The sequence below is a fragment of the Somniosus microcephalus genome, chromosome 1 (assembly GCF_052327205.1).
Source record: "Somniosus microcephalus isolate GS21.2 chromosome 1, FLI_Smic_1.0, whole genome shotgun sequence".
NCBI classification, from domain to species: domain Eukaryota; kingdom Metazoa; phylum Chordata; class Chondrichthyes; order Squaliformes; family Somniosidae; genus Somniosus; species Somniosus microcephalus.
Window position 1 is genome coordinate 188,094,133 of NC_140987.1, and position 18,590 is coordinate 188,112,722.

The 18,590-nt window shown below is 42.7% G+C and overlaps 1 protein-coding gene across 2 annotated transcripts in view; it reads left to right on the forward strand.

Annotated features, from left to right (window-relative positions):
• Positions 1-18,590, forward strand: part of ell2 (elongation factor for RNA polymerase II 2) — a 194,829-nt gene that overhangs the window by 454 nt on the left and 175,785 nt on the right. The window lies entirely within an intron of this gene.

Here is an 18,590-nt window from a genome sequence, read left to right on the forward strand (position 1 = left end):
TCAGTCAAAATAAAGCTCAACGTCTTAATTTTTTTAAATATATATATTATATAGTCCTAAGTGACTCGCTCTCGTTGAGCAGTTTTCTCCCCTACCTTGGGTATTTTTTGCTCCTCTGGGCCGATGAAATGCAGTACAAACAAGCGGTGATGATTTTGTTGACCGAATTTTAAACCATTTTTTTTTTCTGAACTGAAAACTCCCGATCCACAGCCAACATAAAACTTGACCAGCTGGGATTTTCCCTTGAGCAAAACTCGACCGACTGGCGCAGGTCTTCGGTGTCGCTGTCACCCACTGTTGCTGCTACTATTTGTTTCATTAACCTAGATGTTGATCGGCAATTAATTTCAAATTATGTCATCTAAAATAAACTTAGGAATTCTGTATTTGTCTGTCTACCAGCAAAGAAGTTGGGTGGTGGTATTGGATGTGTTGGTTTGGTATTGAAATATTTCCTACTTGTAATCGAAATAATAAACTTCGTTGTTAAAATAGTTTTGCGTGGATGTAGCCGATTCTCTAGCAGCATATTCGAATGGAGACACTAAGTACGTGATGTGTGTCGGGAAGCGATTAGACGAGGCTGATTAAGTTCTGCAGTAACCATTTCACTCAGCGACACATCATATTTGCATACTAGCCCCAGGCATATTTATCTATATTATACAGCCATTAGAAGGGGTTTAAATCGCAATGACTAACGTGTCAAATTAGTCGCTATGGGAATTATAAATTCAAATTTTAGAATTTAAATATTGGTCTACAGAAATTTCTGGCAGAGATTTTTAATCCGAATTGTACTTAACTAGCAGTATTAAAGAACGGGGTCTTGACACCAGCAATAGAAAGCCCGGCAGGGTAATTGGATTTTAGGCGAATACGCAGACTTCAACCAAAAAATAATCCGTTTCAGCAGTTCCACCAGTAATTACTACTGAATATTTTCCTACATTTGGTAATTATGTTGGGAGATTAATGGTTTTTCTTCGTTATTTACACAAGTAATACGACAAACAGTTGTTTAATTTCTCGGCTTTGGACTTTTTTTTACCCAAAAATGTTTTTTTTTTACCGGGGGCGGGCATATTGCAGTCGTATTAATTTACGTAGGTTGCATTGACATGGAAAGCAAACGTGGCTTCGTCGGAGTGTATGAATCGTATTGTAAAAGTAGCGAGTTTGATCCGTAATAGTTTCTGATTTTCAAGTAATTGGTTTTTATTCTTTAAATGAATATTTGCGAACGTTTCTAATTTCATGAATAATTTATGAAGAAACCGTCTATCATTGCATTGACTGCTTAACCGGCCCAGACGCCAGGCAGACCTAGAATTAGCAATTACAGTCCAATTAATTTAAAAACGGTCTACGTCAAACCATCAAGTCATGTCTTTAATTCACTAGAGTGTCCTTTAGTTCTAGCACAAAGGTTTTTGATATATTTTCAAAGGATTGCTAAGCTTTTATTTGCAGAATTTTTATTTTTAAAAGTGAAGATGAACATTATTTGAGCTAGAGTCCAAGTACAGTTTCCTAGAAGTAAAGGGAATTAAGGGTTACGGGGAGCGGGCAGGAATTTGGACATGAGTCTAGGTTCGGATCGGTCATGGCCCTGTGGGTAGCGGAGCGGGCCCAGGGGCCGTGTAGCCTGATCCTGCTCCTATTTCGTGTGTCTAATTCTGTTAGATTCAGGAGATGGTTCTGTGATAGTGGATTGGCGGTTAGGATCAGATCAGCCATGGTCTTATTGAATGGCGGAGCAGGCTCGAGGGGCCGATTGGCCTACTCCTCCTATTTCTTATGTTAAATTACGAGGAGAGATTATATAAACTAGGGTTGTATTCCCTGGAATTAAGGGGTGATTTGATTGAAGTTTTCAAGATATTAAGGGGAACTGAGGGTAGGTAGAGAGAAACTATTTCTGCTGGTTAGGGAGTCTAGGACTAGGAGACATAACCTAAAATTTAGTATCAGACCTTTCAGTAATCAAATTAGGAAATACTTCTACATGCAAAGGGTGGCAGAAGTTTGGAACTCCTCTGTAAACGTCAATTGTTGGGTCAGTTAATTTTAAATCTGAGATTGGTAGACTCTTGTTAACCAAAGGTATTGAGCGATATGGGGCAAAGGAGGGATATGGAGTTAGGTCACAGATCAGCCATGATCTTATTGAATGGCGGAACAAGCTCGAGGGGATAAATGGCATCCTCCTGTTCCTACAAGACCTTTTTGAGATGCAGAGAGAAAGAACTTGCAGATTATAGTTTTATAATAGACTAACAAACACTATTAATAGCTACAGGTATATATTTGAAATTCAACAGCTGTTTCTTCTAATGAATATTACAGCTACATGTGTGGTGGCCCTCCTGGGTTTGTGTGTGGGGAAGGAGTTGTACTCTGTCTCTTTCTGCTGTGTCAGCAAGCTTGATCTGAGTATGCTGTGGGTATAAAAGTACTGCAGCAGTAGCTATTCAGTTCCCTGCAGGTCAACTCTATTGACAGCTACAGTAATTTGCAGATTTATTTATAAGCTGCTCCAATAAGACTTTAATCTTAAACCCCGGTAGTAAAAGTACAGAGAAAACTATGCATTTAAAAAAAATATAACAGCAAATTTCCTAGCAGAATCCATGTACAAAAAAGTTTACTTATCTGTGACTAAAGTTTTCAAATAGTATTTATATCCATTTGAGATTTAGTATGTTTTAACCCCCTTCCTTCATTAATCTTGGCTATTGAAAGAATGGACAGGAATTGTAGACTCCTCCCCCCCCAGCACGTCTCTTTCCCCCCCCCCCAAACTTTCAATGCTAGTTGGTGCCATCTGTGCTTGTGTAGAGCAACTTGATCTGTGAGTTTTTCTTAAATGCTTTGGTATTTGTGTGAGCTAGTTGAGCACTAACTTTAAAAAAAAAAAAAAAAAAAAAAATCACAGTTGTGCTTAAATTTGAGCATTAGCCTTCATCAGGCAATTTACAAACATGTTTTTATTTAGTGATTGTACTTAATTTCTAGTTTTCTTTCCATTTTTATCTGCATTATTCTCTAATTTTCTAGTGAGTTGTTGAGCCATACAGACCAGGAACATCCCCGGTTCAATCCTAGTCTGCTGAGTTAGCTGATCTCTGCTGAGGCATTAATAGGAGGTGCATATTTGGCCTTGGTGCCCTATGGGAGGAGAAATCGTTAAGGTTCCCACTTCTAGTTGGTATCCTGCATCCCTGCTTTGGCTATCCTGGCGAAGACCGAATTGAGCTTGACTGTGATATCCTATGATTAAGTAGCCTACTCTTCTCCCCTATGAAGACACTCTTGCAAGATCCTGGAGTGTGAGTGCTGTCTATTCAACCACACCTTCAGAGGAATTGGCTGCAAAGACAAGTACCCACAATCTTCTCTCCCTTTTGCTAAAGATGTTAACTTTTGCAGGACTACAATTCCATTATCCCATTCATGTGGCCATTCTTCATAATTGAGGCTACACAGTGGCTGTGCAGATCATTGTGGATCAGAAGGCAGAGGGTGATGGTCGAAGGTTGTTTTTGTGACTGGAAGCCTGTGGCCAGTGGGGTACCACAGGGATCGGTGCTGGGTCCCTTGCTGTTTGTGGTCTACATTAATGACTTGGATATGAATGTAAAGGGTATGATCAGTAAGTTCGCGGATGATACAAAAATTGGTAGGGTGGTAAATAGCGAGGAGGGTAGCCTCAGTCTGCAGGACGATATAGATGGGTTGGTCAGATGGGCGGAACAGTGGCAAATGGAATTTAACCCGGAAAAGTGCGAGGTGATGCACTTTGGGGGGACTAACAAGGCAAAGGAATACACAATGAATGGAAAGACCCTAGGCAAGACGGAGGGTCAGAGGGATCTGGGTGTGCAAGTACACAGATCCCTGAAGGCGGCGGAACAGGTGGATAAGGTGGTAAAAAAGGCATATGGGATACTTGCCTTCATTAGCCGAGGCATTGAATATAAGAGCAAGGAGGTTATGATGGAGCTGTATAAAACACTGGTTAGGCCACAGCTGGAATATTGTGTGCAGTTCTGGTCGCCACACTACAGGAAGGATGTGATCGCGTTAGAGAGGGTGCAGAGGAGGTTCACCAGGATGTTACCAGGGCTGGAGCGCTTCAGCTATGAAGAGAGACTGGGCAGGTTGGGTTTGTTTTCCTTGGAGCTGAGGAGGCTGAGGGGGGACATGATTGAGGTGTACAAAATTATGAGGGGCATAGATAGGATGGATGCTGAGGAGCTTTTTCCCTTAGTAGAGGGGTCGATAACTAGGGGGCATAGATTCAAGGTAAAGGGCGGGAGGTTTAGAGGGGATTTGAGAAAGAACTTTTTCACCCAGAGGGTGGTTGGAGTCTGGAACTCACTGCCTGAAAGGGTTGTGGAGGCAGAAACCCTCACAACATTTAAGAAGCATTTGGATGTGCACTTGAAATGCCATAGCATACAAGGCTACGGGCCAAATGCTGGAATATGGGATTAGATTAGACAGGGCTTGATGGCCGGCGCGGACACGATGGGCCGAAGGGCCTCTATCCGTGCTGTAAGCCTGATTTTGTTGTCGCCCAGCAACTGTACAACACTTCCAGCAAAGCTTAGTGGAGTTCAATCCTGGCTGCCTTACCTACCCACCTTCCATCCCGCAAGAAATGAAAAGTGTCAAAATTAGGTGGGCCATAGGATCTGTTTCTTTGATTAGCATTCAATGATTCTATTCTATGAACCTCTGACTAATATGAAGTTACAGATATGTGTAGGTGCTTCCAAATTGGTGCAGGAATGAGAACTAGGTTTAAAGTAAGTGGTCTGCACCAGTTCTATTTGACCCAGTTTAAAATCTATATTGAGAAATGGGAAGTTTTCCTTACAGTTGACACTGCAGCAAATATATATGCAAATGAAGAGACTTAATATAACGAGATCCTTAATTTGGAATGGGTTCATATTTGCTTGATTTTTGGGATGTAATGCTCATCCCAACTGGTGTGACTCTGTAGCATGTAATTGATATTTAAAGGTGGCAGCCAAGTCTTTAAAAATGCAATAAAAACAGAAAATGCTGGAAATACTCAGCTGGTCAGGCAGCATCTGTGGAGAGAGAAAGAGTTAACGTTTCAGGTCGATGACCCTTCGTCAGAACGCATTTTTAAAAATGCATACTTATTTGGAAGTATGTCACTTCCAGTCGAAGTTTGTTACCAACTTTAGCTACAAATGCAACAACAACAACTTGTATTTACATAGCATCTTTAATGTAGTAAAACGTCCCAAGGCACTTCACAGGAGTATTATAAGATGAAAAAATTGACACCGAGTCATGTAAGAAATTAGGGCAGATGATCAAAAGCTTGGTCAAAGAAATAGGCTTTAAGGAGCGTCTTAAAGGAGGAAAGCAAGGTAGAGCGGCAGAGAGGTTTAGGGAGGGAATTCCAGAGCTTGGGGCCTAGGCAGCTGAAGGCACGGCCACCAATGGTTGAGCGATTACAATAAGGGATGCTCAAGAGAGCAGAATTTGAGGAGCACAGACATCTCTGGGTGGTGGAGGGGGGTGTGGGGTTGAAGGCGATTAGAGATAGGGAGGGGTGAGGCCATGGAGGGATTTGAAAACAAGGATGAGAATTTTGAAATTGAGGCGTTGCTTAACCGGGAGCCAATGTAGATCAGCGAGCTCATGGGCGATGGGTGAACAGGACTTGGTACGAGTTAGGATGACCAAGTTTACGTAGGGTAGAATGTGGGAGGCCAGCCAGGAGTGTGTTTGAATAGTCAAGTCTAGAGGTAACAAAGGCATGGATGAGGGTTTCAGCAGCAGATGAACTGAGGCAGGGGCGGAGACTGGCAGTGTTACGGAGGTGGAAATAGGTGGTCTTAGTTATAGCGTGGATATGTGGTCGGAAGCTCATTTCAGGGTCAAATATGACACCAAGGTTGCGAACAGTCTGGTTCAGCCTCAGACAGATGCTAGGAAGAGTGATGAGTCGGTGGCAAGGGAACGGAGTTTGTGGCGGGGCCCGAAGACAATGGCTTCGGTCTTCCCAATATTTAATTGGAGAAGTTTTGCTCATCCATTACTGGATGTCGGACAAGCAGTGTGTCAATTTAGAGACCGGAGGGGTCGAGAGAAGTGGAAGTGAAGTAGAGCTGGGTGTCATCAGCATACATGTGGAAACTAACACCGTGTTTTCCGATGATGTCACCAAGGGGCAGCATATAGATGAGAAATGGGAGCGGGCCAAGGATAGATCCTTGGGGGACACCAGGGTAACTTGGCATTTTGCTGTGTACTGGGCATGGCAAAATAGAAGTTTGAAAATGTATTGTGAAATTTCCTCCCACCCTCCCAAGCTTGGGGGGGGAAAATTTGGTTGCTTTGCACCTGCTAATGGGGTGCAAAGCAACTAGCGCCTGGGCACGGCGATGTTTGCGCCGCTCGAGAAATTGACCAGACATTTTGCGGTGGCGCTAAACACTACTGCCACGATCTCCTGCACCCGCAGATCGTGACGTCAATCGCGCGTGTCGCGCGTGTTGCGCCTGGCCGATAATTGCGCCCCAAACGGGACGATACTGAATTTCTCCCCCTTGGTGTTTTATAGGGCTTTTTTTGGCTTGATTAAAATGTTCTTGTTACAGGTGTCTATCACTTGCACTGTTTTCTCATAATTAACGTAACTGAAATCGGAATTTGAAAGTGTGAGAATCAGATGCATGTGCATCACATCTTTATCAGTATTGCATGCAGTGGAACATGGGAACAGGAGTAGGCCATTCAGCCCCTTGAGCCTGTTCTGCCATTCAGTGAGATCATGGTTGATCTGCGACCTAACTCCATATGCCCGCCTTTGGCCCATATCCCCTAATACCTTTGGTTAACAAAATTTTAAATCTGAGATTGATAGATTTAACAACTGATCTAGCATCAATTGCTGTTTACGGAAGATAGTTCCAAACTTCTACCACCCTTTGTGAGTAGAAGTGTTTCCTAATTTCACTCCTGTAAGGTCTGGCTCTAATTTTATAGACTATGCCCCCTAGTCCTAAAATCTCCAACCAGCAGAAATAGTTCCTCTCTATCTACCCTATCTGTTCCCCTTAATATCTTGAAAATGTTGATCAGATCACCCCTTAACCTTCTAAATTCTAGAATACAACCCTAATTTGTGTAATCGCTCCTCGTAATTTAACCGTTGGAGTCTGGGTATCACTCTGTACATCGCTAGACTGATTTTTGATAATATAATGCAACATTGAGAGTTTTTTTTGCTCAAATCGGGAACAAATTGGTCACCACTTAAAAAAATAAATAAATAAAAATAATAATATCCTGGGAATTGATCAGTGGAAGTTGGTTAAAAACTGATTTATTTAATAAACCCTAGCAATAGCTACCATGTTGTTTATATGGAGCTAAGCTTTAGCTCCCTACTAAATAGTGTCCTAAAATAATGTGATGCAAACTTTTAAAATTTTCTATTGGAAAGTGACCATTAGGCTCTTGCTAGCAACTCTAGGTTTATGTCCTTGAATCTAGGTTTAATCCAAAACACATTTTCAGGTGTGGAAACTAGCATAGTTTTCTTAAACTCTGGTTAAATTGAGGTACATACATAATATAACTATAAAGTGGTTTCGTTTTGCTTTGCACTGACACTGCCGCCTGAGTTGGGCCCCACCTGACACTGGAATAAAGAGGAGTGGGGCTCTCTGGAGGATGTAATCTCATCTGGTTCACTTCAGTCAATTCAGGCCTCAACACCCAGTTTACACTCTTAAATTTAGCATTGATGTGAAGCTGAAATCGCTTTACACAATGCAAAACTTGTAGTGTGAATTCACCATTTTAATACTCTCATTCACAGCTCAAATCTTGAAATGTAGAAATTACCCTGCAGGTGTGGAAAGATTTCTGTGACTGACCTTCCTCCCTTTGTCAGTAACTTTCTAAAAGTTAATGAGTTTGTATTAGTGAGTTTTAAAATATTGAATTTAAATGTCAATGGTATCTTGTTAACCTTGGTGAGCCAAGTTCTATTTGCTAAATGCACTGTATATAGATGGTCCTTTACAACGCATCAACGATGTCAAATTTTGTTTAATGATGCTCCTGTGAAACGTCTTGGGACGTTTTACTACATTAACAGCAACTTGTATTTATATATCGTCTTTATTAAAAGTAACGTGTTAGAACATGAGCATAAAAATTAGGAGCAGGAGTAGGCCATACAGTCCCTCGAGCCTGCTCTGCCATTCATTAAGATCATGGCTGATCTTCGACCCCAACTCCACTTTCCTGCTCAATCCCCATATCCCTTGATTCCAAAAATGTATCACTCAGACTCAGCATCCACAGCCCTTGGGGGTAGCAAATTCCAAAGATTCACAACCCTCGGAGTGAAGAAATTCCTCCTCATCTCCAGTCTTAAATGGCCTACCCCTTATCCTGAGGCTATGCCCCTAGTTCTAGACTCTGCAGCCAGAGGAAACAACCTCTCCGCATCTACCCCGGTCAATCTCCCTCAGAATCTCTCATGTTTCAATGAGATCACCTCTCATTCTTCTAAACTCCAAAGAATATAGGCTCAATCTCTCCTCATAGGACAACTCTTTCATCCCAGGGATCAATCTAGTGAACCTTTGTTGCACCACCTCCTAAGGCATGTATGTCCTTCCTCAGATAAGGAGACCAAAACTGTGCACAGTACACAGTGTGGTCTCACCAAAGCCCTGTACAATTGTAGTAAGACTTCCTTACTCTTTTACTCCAACCCCTAGCAATAAAGGCCAACATGCCGCTTGCTGTAACCTGCATGCTTACTCTCTTCTGTGCGAGGATACCCAAATATCTCTGATCACCAACATTTAATAGTTTCTCACTATTTAAAAATATTGTTTTTCTACCTACCAAAGTGAATAACCTCACATTTCCCCACATTATACTCCATCTGCCACCTTATTGCCCACTCACTTAACCTATCTCTATCCCTTTGCAGACTCTCTTCTCCTCACAGCTTACTTTCCCACCTAGCTTTGTACTGTCAGCAAATTTGGATGCATTGCACTGTCCCTTCATCTAAGTCATTAATATAGATTGTAAATAGCTGAGGCCCAAGCCTGATTCTTGCGGCACCTCCACTAGTTACAGCCTGCCAACCGGAAAATGACCCGTTTATCCCTACTCTTTCTCTTTTTCCTGTCGGTTAACCAATCCATGCTAATATATTACCCCCAACCCCATGAGCCCTTATCTTGAGTAGCAACCTTTTATGTGGCACCTTATCGAATACCTTTTGGAAATCAAAATATACTACATCCGCTGGTTCCCCTTTTATCCTGCTAGTTACATGCACAAAAAATTCTCTTTTTTTTAAATGCAATTTCCCTTTCATAAAACCATGTTGACTCTGCCTAATCATATGATTTTCTAAGTGCCCTGATACCACTTCCTTAACAATGGATTCCAGCATTTTCCTGACAACTGATGTCAGGCTAACTGGCCTGTAGATCCCTTTTTTTCTCTCCCTCTTTTCTTGAATAGTGGGGTTACATTTTCTACCTTCCAATCTGCTGGGACTGTTCTAGAATCTAGGGAATTTTGGAAGATCACAACTAATGCATCCACTATCTCTGCTGCCACCTCTTTTAGAACCCTAGGATGTAGGCCATCAGGTCTAGGGGATTTGTTGGCTTTTAGTCCCAAAAAGTACACTAGTACTTTTTCCTCTACTGATATTAATTACTTTAAGTCCCTCACTCTTATTAGCCCCTTGGTTTCCCACTATTTTTGGTATGCATTTTGTGCATTCTACTGTGAAGAGAGTGTGTGTGTGTGCGTGTGTGCCCTTTAATCAATTTTTTGGTTATCCTTTGCTTTCTAAAGCCCTCCCAATGTTGCATGTGTAGAGATAAATGCAGTTAACATTGTACGTATTTATGTTGCACTAGTTGTGCTGCTTTGTCAATACTGCAGACACCTGCACATACTTTGTGATTCTAATGTGCACATTCCTTATTGCACAGCAGTTCAGTATAAATTTTGCACAGCACTATGGTATGTATTTAATGAGCAGTTTATGTTTGGAATATCACTTAATGGCGTAGTTCTTCATGTTTGTCTGCTCCTTGGGAAGGAATGTGAAAGTTGGCTTAGAACTAAGTATAATTTAAACCTTCAATGTGTCACAAGATATTTATTTACCAAGATACTGTCTGTAATGATAGGATGTGATATTAGGGGGCTAGGTAACAAAGTGGGTTGAATACCTAGAAACTATGTTTGAATCAAGTTCTGGATAAAAATCATTTCAATGTTAGGTGAAATGTGAATTCTCCACACTGTTGTATTTGCACTGTAGACTCGATGTAGTTTAATTCAGAAAGCCGAGGCGGTGTAATAGAAAGGTGTAGCAGGAGTGCATTTTGGGGTGAGGCACCCTTAACTGCAACCCCCTTTCCCCCCCCCCCCCCCCCCCCCCACAAAAAAAAAAAAATCTAGCAAGGATTAATTTTGGGAACACCTGTTCTGCATAGCTCCATGCTGCATAATATGGTACATTTGCCCACTGAACTATTTGATTGAAAGAAATCTAACTTGCACAGTATGTTCCAAAGCACTTCACAGAACTGTAATCAGACAAAATGGACACTGAGCCAAAGGAGGTGGTATTGGGAGTTGTGACCAAATTCTTGGTAAAATAGGTGGGTTTTAACAATGGTATTAAAGGAGGAGGGGGAAGAGGTTTAAGGAGAGAAATCCAGATCATGAGGGCCTAGACAGCTGAAGGCACAGCTGTCATTTGATTGGGGTGAAGGGAGTAGGGATACACAAGACAAAAAATGGAGAGTTTTTGAGGGGGTTGTATGGCTGGAAACGGTTACGATAATGGGGTCACTAGGCCATGAAAGGACTTAAGCACACAGAAGTTTAAATTGGGGGACTGGGAGGCAATATGTTGATGGGTGACGGATGAGTAGGACTTGATGTGTGATGGGATACGGGCAGCAGAGTTTTTGATGAGTTGAAGTTTACATAAGGACATAAGAAATAAGAGCAGGAGTAGGCCATATGGCCCCTCGAGCCTGCTCCGCCATTCAATAAGATCATGGCTGATCATCGACCTCAACTCCACTTTCCTGCCTGATCTCCATATCCCTTGATTCCCCTAGAGTCCAAAAATCTATCTCTCTCAGCCTTGAATATAGTCAAAGACTCAGCATTCACAGCTCTTTGGGGCAGAGAATTCCAAAGATTCACAACCCTCCAAGTGAAGAAATTCCTCCTCATCTCAGTCTTAAATGGCCTATCCCTTATCCTGAGACTATGCCCCCTAGTTCTCGACACTCCAGCCAGGGGAAAAAACCTCTCGGCATCTATTTTGTCAATCCCCTTCAGAATCTTGTATGTTTCAATGAGATCACCTCTCATTCTTCTAAACTCCAGAGAGTACAGGCCCATTCTACACAATCTCTCATCATAGGACAGCCCTCTCATCCCAGGAATCAATCTAGTGAACCTTTGTTGCACTGCCTCCAAGGCTAGTATATCCTTCCTTAGATAAGGAGACCAAAACTGTGCACAGTACTCCAGGTGTGGTCTCACCAAGGCCCTGTACAATTGTAGCAGGACTTCCTTACTCTTATACTCCAACCCCCCTGCAATAAAGGCCAACATGCCATTTGCCTTCCTTATTGCTTGCTGTACCTGCATGCTAGCTTTGTGTTTCTTGCACGAGGACACCCAAATCTCTCCGAACGCCAACATTTGAAAGTTTTTCACCATTTTAAAAAAAAATAAAAAATCTCTTTTTCTACGCTTCCTACCAAAGTGAATAACTTTGGTCTAGGCCCCCATGATCTGGATTTCTCTCCTTAAACCTCTTCCCCTCCCCACTGCCCGCTCCTCCTTTAATACCATTGTTAAAACCCACCTCTTTTACCAAGAATTTCCCTGCATTATACTCCATCTGTCACCTTACTGCCTACTCACTTAGTCTATCTATATCCCTTTGCAGACTCTGTTCTCCTCAGTTTATTGTCCCACCTAGCTTTGTATCATCAGCAAACTTGGATACATTACACTCGGTCCCTTCATCTAGGTCATTTAATATAGATTGTAAATAACTGAGGCCCCAACACTGATCCTTGCGGCACCCCACTAGTTACAGCTTTCCAACCTGAAAAAGATCTCTTTATCCCTACTCCCTGTTTTCTGTCCGTTAACCAATCCTCTATCCATGCTACTATATTACCCCAACCCCATGAGTCCTAATCTTGTGTAATAACCTTTATGTGGCACCTTATCGAATGCCTTTTGGAAATCCAAATATACTACATCCACTGGTTCCCCTTTATCTACCCTGCTAGTTATATCCTCAAAAAAAACACTAATAAATTTGTTAAACACGATTTCACTTTCATAAAACCATGTTGACTCAGCCTAATCATGTTATGATTTTCTAAGTGACTTGATACCACTTCCTTAACAATGGATTCCAGCATTTTCCTGATGACTGGGTCAGGCTATCTGGCCTGTAGTTCCCTGTTTTTTCGCTCCCTCCTTTCTTGAATAGTGGTGTTACATTTGTGACCTTCCAATCTGCTGGGATCATTCCAGAATCTAGGGAATTTTGGAAGATCAAAACCAATGCATCCACTATCTCTTCAGCCACCTCTTTTAGCACCCTAGGATGTAGGCAGTCAGGTCCAGGGGATTTTTCGGCTTTTACTCCCATTAGTTTCTCTAGTACTTTTTCTCATATTAATTTAAGTTAAGTTCCTCACTCTCATTAGACCTTTGGTTCCCCACCATTTTTGGTATGCTTTTTGGTGTCTTCTACTGTGAAGACAAACAAAATATTTGTTTAACATTTCTGCCATTTCCTTATTCCCCATAATAATTTCTCCTGACTCAGCCTCTAAGGGACCAACGTTTACTTTTGCTACTCTTTTCCTTTTTACATACTTGTAGAAACTTACAATCTGCTTTTATATTTCTTGCTAGTTTTCTCATTCTATTTTTTCCCCTTATCAATTTTTTGGTCATCCTTTGTTGGTTTCTGAAACTCTCCCAATCTTCAGGCTTACTATTATTCTTTGCGACATTATAAGCTTCTTCTTTCAATCTAATGCTATCCTTAACTTCTTTAGTTAGCCATGGTTGGATCACTTTGCCCGTGGAGTTTTTGTTTCTCAATGGAATGTATTTTTGTTGAGGATTATGAAATATTTCTTTAAATGCTAGCTGCTGCTTATCTACTGCAATACCTTTTAATCTACTTTTCTAATCTGCCTTAGCCAACTCGCCCCTCATACTTATGTAATTGGCTTTAGTTTACGACTCTAGTTTCGGACTTGGGCAAGTCACTGTCAGAATTTCAATTTCACATTAAGTTTATCATATTATGATCACTGCCCCAGAGAATCCTTTACTATGAGACTGCTAATTAACCCTGTCTCATTACACAACACAAGATCTAAAATAGCCTGTTCCCTGGTTGGTTCCACGACATTATTGTTCTAGGAAACTGTCCCGAATGCTTTCCGTGAACTTGTCCTCCAGACTACCTTTGCCAATTTGATTTGTCCAGTCTATATGAAGATTAAAGTCCCCCAAGATTATTGCATTACCTTTGTTGCAAGCTCCTACTATTTCTTGATTAATATTCTGTCCAACAGTATAGCTCCTGTTAGGGGGCCTATATACTACTCCTACCAGTGTTTTCTGCACCTTGTTATTCCTTATCTCCACCCATACTGATTCTACTTCCTGATCTTCTGAGCCAAGATCCTTTCTTGCTACTGTCCATATGTCATCCTTTATTATTAGGGCTATTCCCCCATCTTTTCCATTCTGCCTGTCTTTTTGAAACGTCAAGTATCCTGGAACATTTAGTTCCCAACCTTGGCCACCTTGCAACCATGTTGCTGTAATGACTATTAGATCAAACCCATTTATCTCTATTTGTGCTACTAGTTCATCTATCTTGTTACGAATGCTTCGTGCATTCAGATAAAGAGCCTTTAATTTTTTTACCATTATTCCCTGCTTTGACCTTATTCTCTGCACTGCTACCATTAAACTCTCGTCCCTTCCTGTCACACACTGCTTATTTTTACCCAAATCGCTACACTGCTCTATTGTCTTGACCATTCTCTTTAGATTTCTAAATTTCCCCTCACCTGACCTTTTTTTCCCCCCCGCCCCCCACTTTTTATTTAAAGCTCTGTCTACAGCCCTAGTTATTCGATTTGCCAGGACGCTGGTCCCAGCCCAGTCTAAATGGAGCCCGTCCCGACGGAACAGCTCCCTCTTTCCTCAGTACTGGTGCCAGTACCTCATGAATTGAAACTCCATTTTCCCACACCACTCTTTGAGCCATGCATTTAATTCTCTGACCTGCTTGACCCTATGCCAATTTGCACATGGCTCAGGTAGTAATCCAGAGATTATTACTCTTGTGGTTCTGCTTATTAATTTAGACTCCAGCTCCTCAAACTCACTCAGCAGAACCTCATTCGTAGTTGTACCTATGTTGTTGGTTCCTACATGGACCATGACAATCCTCCCCCTCCCACAAGTTCTTCTCCAGCCACGAGCAGATATCCTTAACCCTGGTAGGCAACACAGCCTTCAGGACTCTCTCTTTTGCAGCTGCAGTGAACAGTATCTATCCCCCTGACTATACGGTCCCCTACTACTACCACATTCCTTCCTTCTCCACCACCCCCCCCCCCCCCCCCCCCCAAAACTTGGATGGCCCCCTGTACCACAGTGCCATGGTCAGTTTGCCCATCCTCCCTGCAGTCCTTTTCCTCGTCCATACAGGTAGAAAGTACCTCGTACCTGTTGAACAAGGTCCAGGGCTGAGGCTCCTCCATCACTACATCCTGGGTCCCCATACCCTCCTGACTTGCAGTCACATCCTCCTGTCCCAGACCACTGAATAACTCTAAAGTACTACTTAACCTAAAGGGTGTGATGGCCTCCTGGAACGAAGTGTCCAGGTAACCACCCCCCCCCCGAGCTGCATCGCAATGTCTGCAGCTTGTACTCCAGCTCCACAATTCTGAGCCGAAGTTCCTCGAGTTGCAGATGTGGTTGCTCAGGATCGCGATGCTTCCCCACAGACACCCTCATGCTGCAGTTATGACACACCACCTGCCATCTCTAACCCTGTTTGAATAAAATCTTTAACTAATTAATAAATCAATATTTTAGGTTTATTGTTTGATTATTTTAGTTACTTTAAGTTATTAATTTAATAAGTGCTAGCAAGTTACAGTTTCTCAGTTCTTAATTTAACCCCCTTCCCTATCTTAGAGCAAAAAGAGCTGTAATACTCACCAAGCAATCACCTACCTGCTCTCCTGTGACATCACTTTGATGTTGTTTTTGAATCTGAGCCTCACACTGCTGCTGCTTTAACTCGGGTCTGCTCTCGGGCTGCTCTTTATACTCTCGCCGCTGCTGCTGCTTTAATTCGGGTCCGTTCTCAGGCTGCTCTTTATACTCTCGCCGCTGCTGCTGCTTTAATTCGGGTCTGCTCTCGGGCTGCTCTTTATACTCTCGCCGCTGCTGCTACTTTAATTTGGGTCCGCTCTCAGGCTGCTCTTTATACTCTCGCCGCTGCTGCTGCTTTAACTCGGGTCTGCTCTCGGGCTGCTCTTTATACTCTCGCCGCTGCTGCTGCTTTAACTCGGGTCTGCTCTCGGGCTGCTCTTTATACTCTCGCCGCTGCTGCTGCTTTAACTCGGGTCTGCTCTCGGGCTGCTCTTTATACTCTCGCCGCTGCTGCTGCTTTAACTCGGGTCTGTTCTCGGGCTGCTCTTTATACTCTCGCCGCTGCTGCTGCTTTAACTCGGGTCTGCTCTCGGGCTGCTCTTTATACTCTCGCCGCTGCTGCTGCTGCTTTAATTCGGGTTCGTTCTCGGGCTGCTCTTTATACTCTCGCTGCTGCTGCTGCTTTCACTCACACAAGTTTATGGAGGGTGCAGTTATAGGAGGCCACACATGGAGCATTGGAATTTAAAAACAGCCCCTTGACATTCAACGGAAGTAACATCGCTGAATCCCCCACCATCAACATCCTGGGAGTCACCATTGACTAGAAACTTAACTGGATCAGCCACATAAATACTGTGGCTACAAGAGCAGGTCGGAAGTTGGGTATTCTGTGGCGAGTATCTCACACCTTGATTCCCTAAAGCCTTTCTACCATCTACAAGGCCCAAGTAAGGAGTGTGATGGAATAGTCTCCACTTGCCTGGATGAGTGCAGCTCCAACACCACTCAAGAAGCTCGACACCATCCAGGACAAAGCAGCCAGCTTGATTTTCATCCCATCCACCACCTTAAACATTCACTCCCTCCACCACCGGCGTACCGTGGCTGCAGTGTGTCCAATCTACAAGATGCACTGCAGCAACTCGCCAAGGTTTCTTCGACAGCACCTCCCAAACCCACGACCTCCACCACCTAGAAGGACAAGGGCAGCAGCCGCATAGGAACACCACCACCTCCACGTGCCATCCTGACTTGGAAAATATATTGCCGTTCCTTCGTCGCCATTGGCTCAGAATCATGGAACTCCCTCCCTAACAGCTCTGTGGGAGTGCCTTCACCGCGTGAACTGCAATGGTTCAAGAAGGCGGCTCACTGCCACCTTCTTGAGGGCAATTAGGGATGGGCAATAAATGCTGGCCTTGCCAGCGACACCCACATCCCATGAACGAGTTTTTAAAAAATTGAGCCTGGAGGTGACAAAGGCATGGCTGCTGATTTTCAGCAGCAGGTGAGCTGTGGCGGGGTGGAAGCGGCAATATTATGGTGGTGGGAATAGGCAATCTTTATGATGGAAGAATGGGGTCAGTAGTATAGCTCAAGGTCAAGTCTGATGCTGAGGTTATGAATGTTCTAGTTCAACCTGACATTATAGTTGTGTGGGGGATAGAAGCAGTGGCAAGGGTACAGTGTTTGTGGTTGGGCCAGAAGACAAAGCTTGGATGTGGGACAATCAGTCTGATGAAGGGTTAATATAGGTGGTGGAGAGGTAGAGCTGTGTACGTGTGGAAGCTGACCCTTGGTCTTTGGTGATGTCACCAAGGGGCAGCATGTAAATGAGGAAGTGGGGGTGAAAGAGTGGCAACCATTCTAGTGGGGTTTAGTATATCTTCTAGATTGCAATTCTATTGCTTGAATTATTTTGAACCTCCAATATACACACTGGCGTAATATTGTTAAATCTTCACTAAGTATTAAAATTGTATTTAGGATGAATATGGGGTTAGGGTGTTGAATTTGAAGAATGAAGTATGGAGAGCGCCATGAGCAATATGATTTTCCATGTGTGTTCATGTTGAGTCTGCATTTGGTTAGATTGCTAATAACCTGGATATAAAAAGATTGCTGCCATAAAATATTTACAAATGAATTGTCTTGGAAGTAACAAATGGGTCTATTTGGAGAGCTTTCTGAAAAGGGAGAACCCAGTTTATAGCTTGCCTAAATCTGAAGCAAATGTGATCTAGTGACTAGAACTATTGATAAAATATGATTAGAATTGCAACTGAGAAAAGCTGTTCATTCATAGACCAATCTAGTGCAATACTTTGTTTTACTATTTCAAGATCAATGTTATTTTCAACCTTCGAATCACAATGCTGTATTTATGCAATTTGTACAGCAGCTACGTGACTAAGTAAATTGAAATACCTAATGTAGTTATTTTGTATGATGACACTTTTAGAAGAGCTGTTTATGGAGTCGTTTGGAAGCAGTTGACTTTCTTTAATGGGGTTTGGTTGTTATCTGGTACCTTGTCCAAGTGGTCAACAAAGGTGGTGGAGAGAAAACGGGGAATTACAGACCGGTAAGCCTGACGTCGGTAGTGGGGAAAATGCTAGAGTCCATTATAAAAGATGTAATAGCAGAGCACTTGGAAAACAGTGACAGGATCGGACAAAGTCGACATGGATTTACAAAGGGTAAATTGTGCTTGACTAATCTACTGGAATTTTTTGAGGATGTAACTGGTAAAATAGATATGGGAGAACCAGTGGATGTGGTGTATTTGGACTTTCAGAAGGCTTTCGATAAGGTCCCGCATAAGAGATTAGCGTGTAAAGTTAAGGCACATGGGATTGGGGGCAAGGTACTGACTTGGATAGAGAACTGGTTGGCAGACAGAAAGCAAAGTGTTGGAATAAACAGGTCTTTTTCCAAGTGGCAGGCAGTGACTAGTGGGGCACCGCAGGGATCAGTCCTTGGACCCCAACTATTCACTATATATTCATGATCTGGACAAGGGAACTAGATGTAATATCTCCAAATTTGCAGACAACACAAAGCTGGGTGGGCGTGTGTGCTGTGAGGAGGATGCCGAGAAACTCCAGGATGATTTTGGACAGGTTGGGTGATTGGGCAGAAGCATAGCAGATACAATATAATGTGGATAAATATCCACTTTTTGGTAGCAAAAACAGGAAGGCAGATTATCATCTGTGGCAATAGATTGGAAGAAGGGGAAGTGCAATGAGACCTGGGTGTCCTTGTGCACCAGTTGCTGAAGGTAAGCA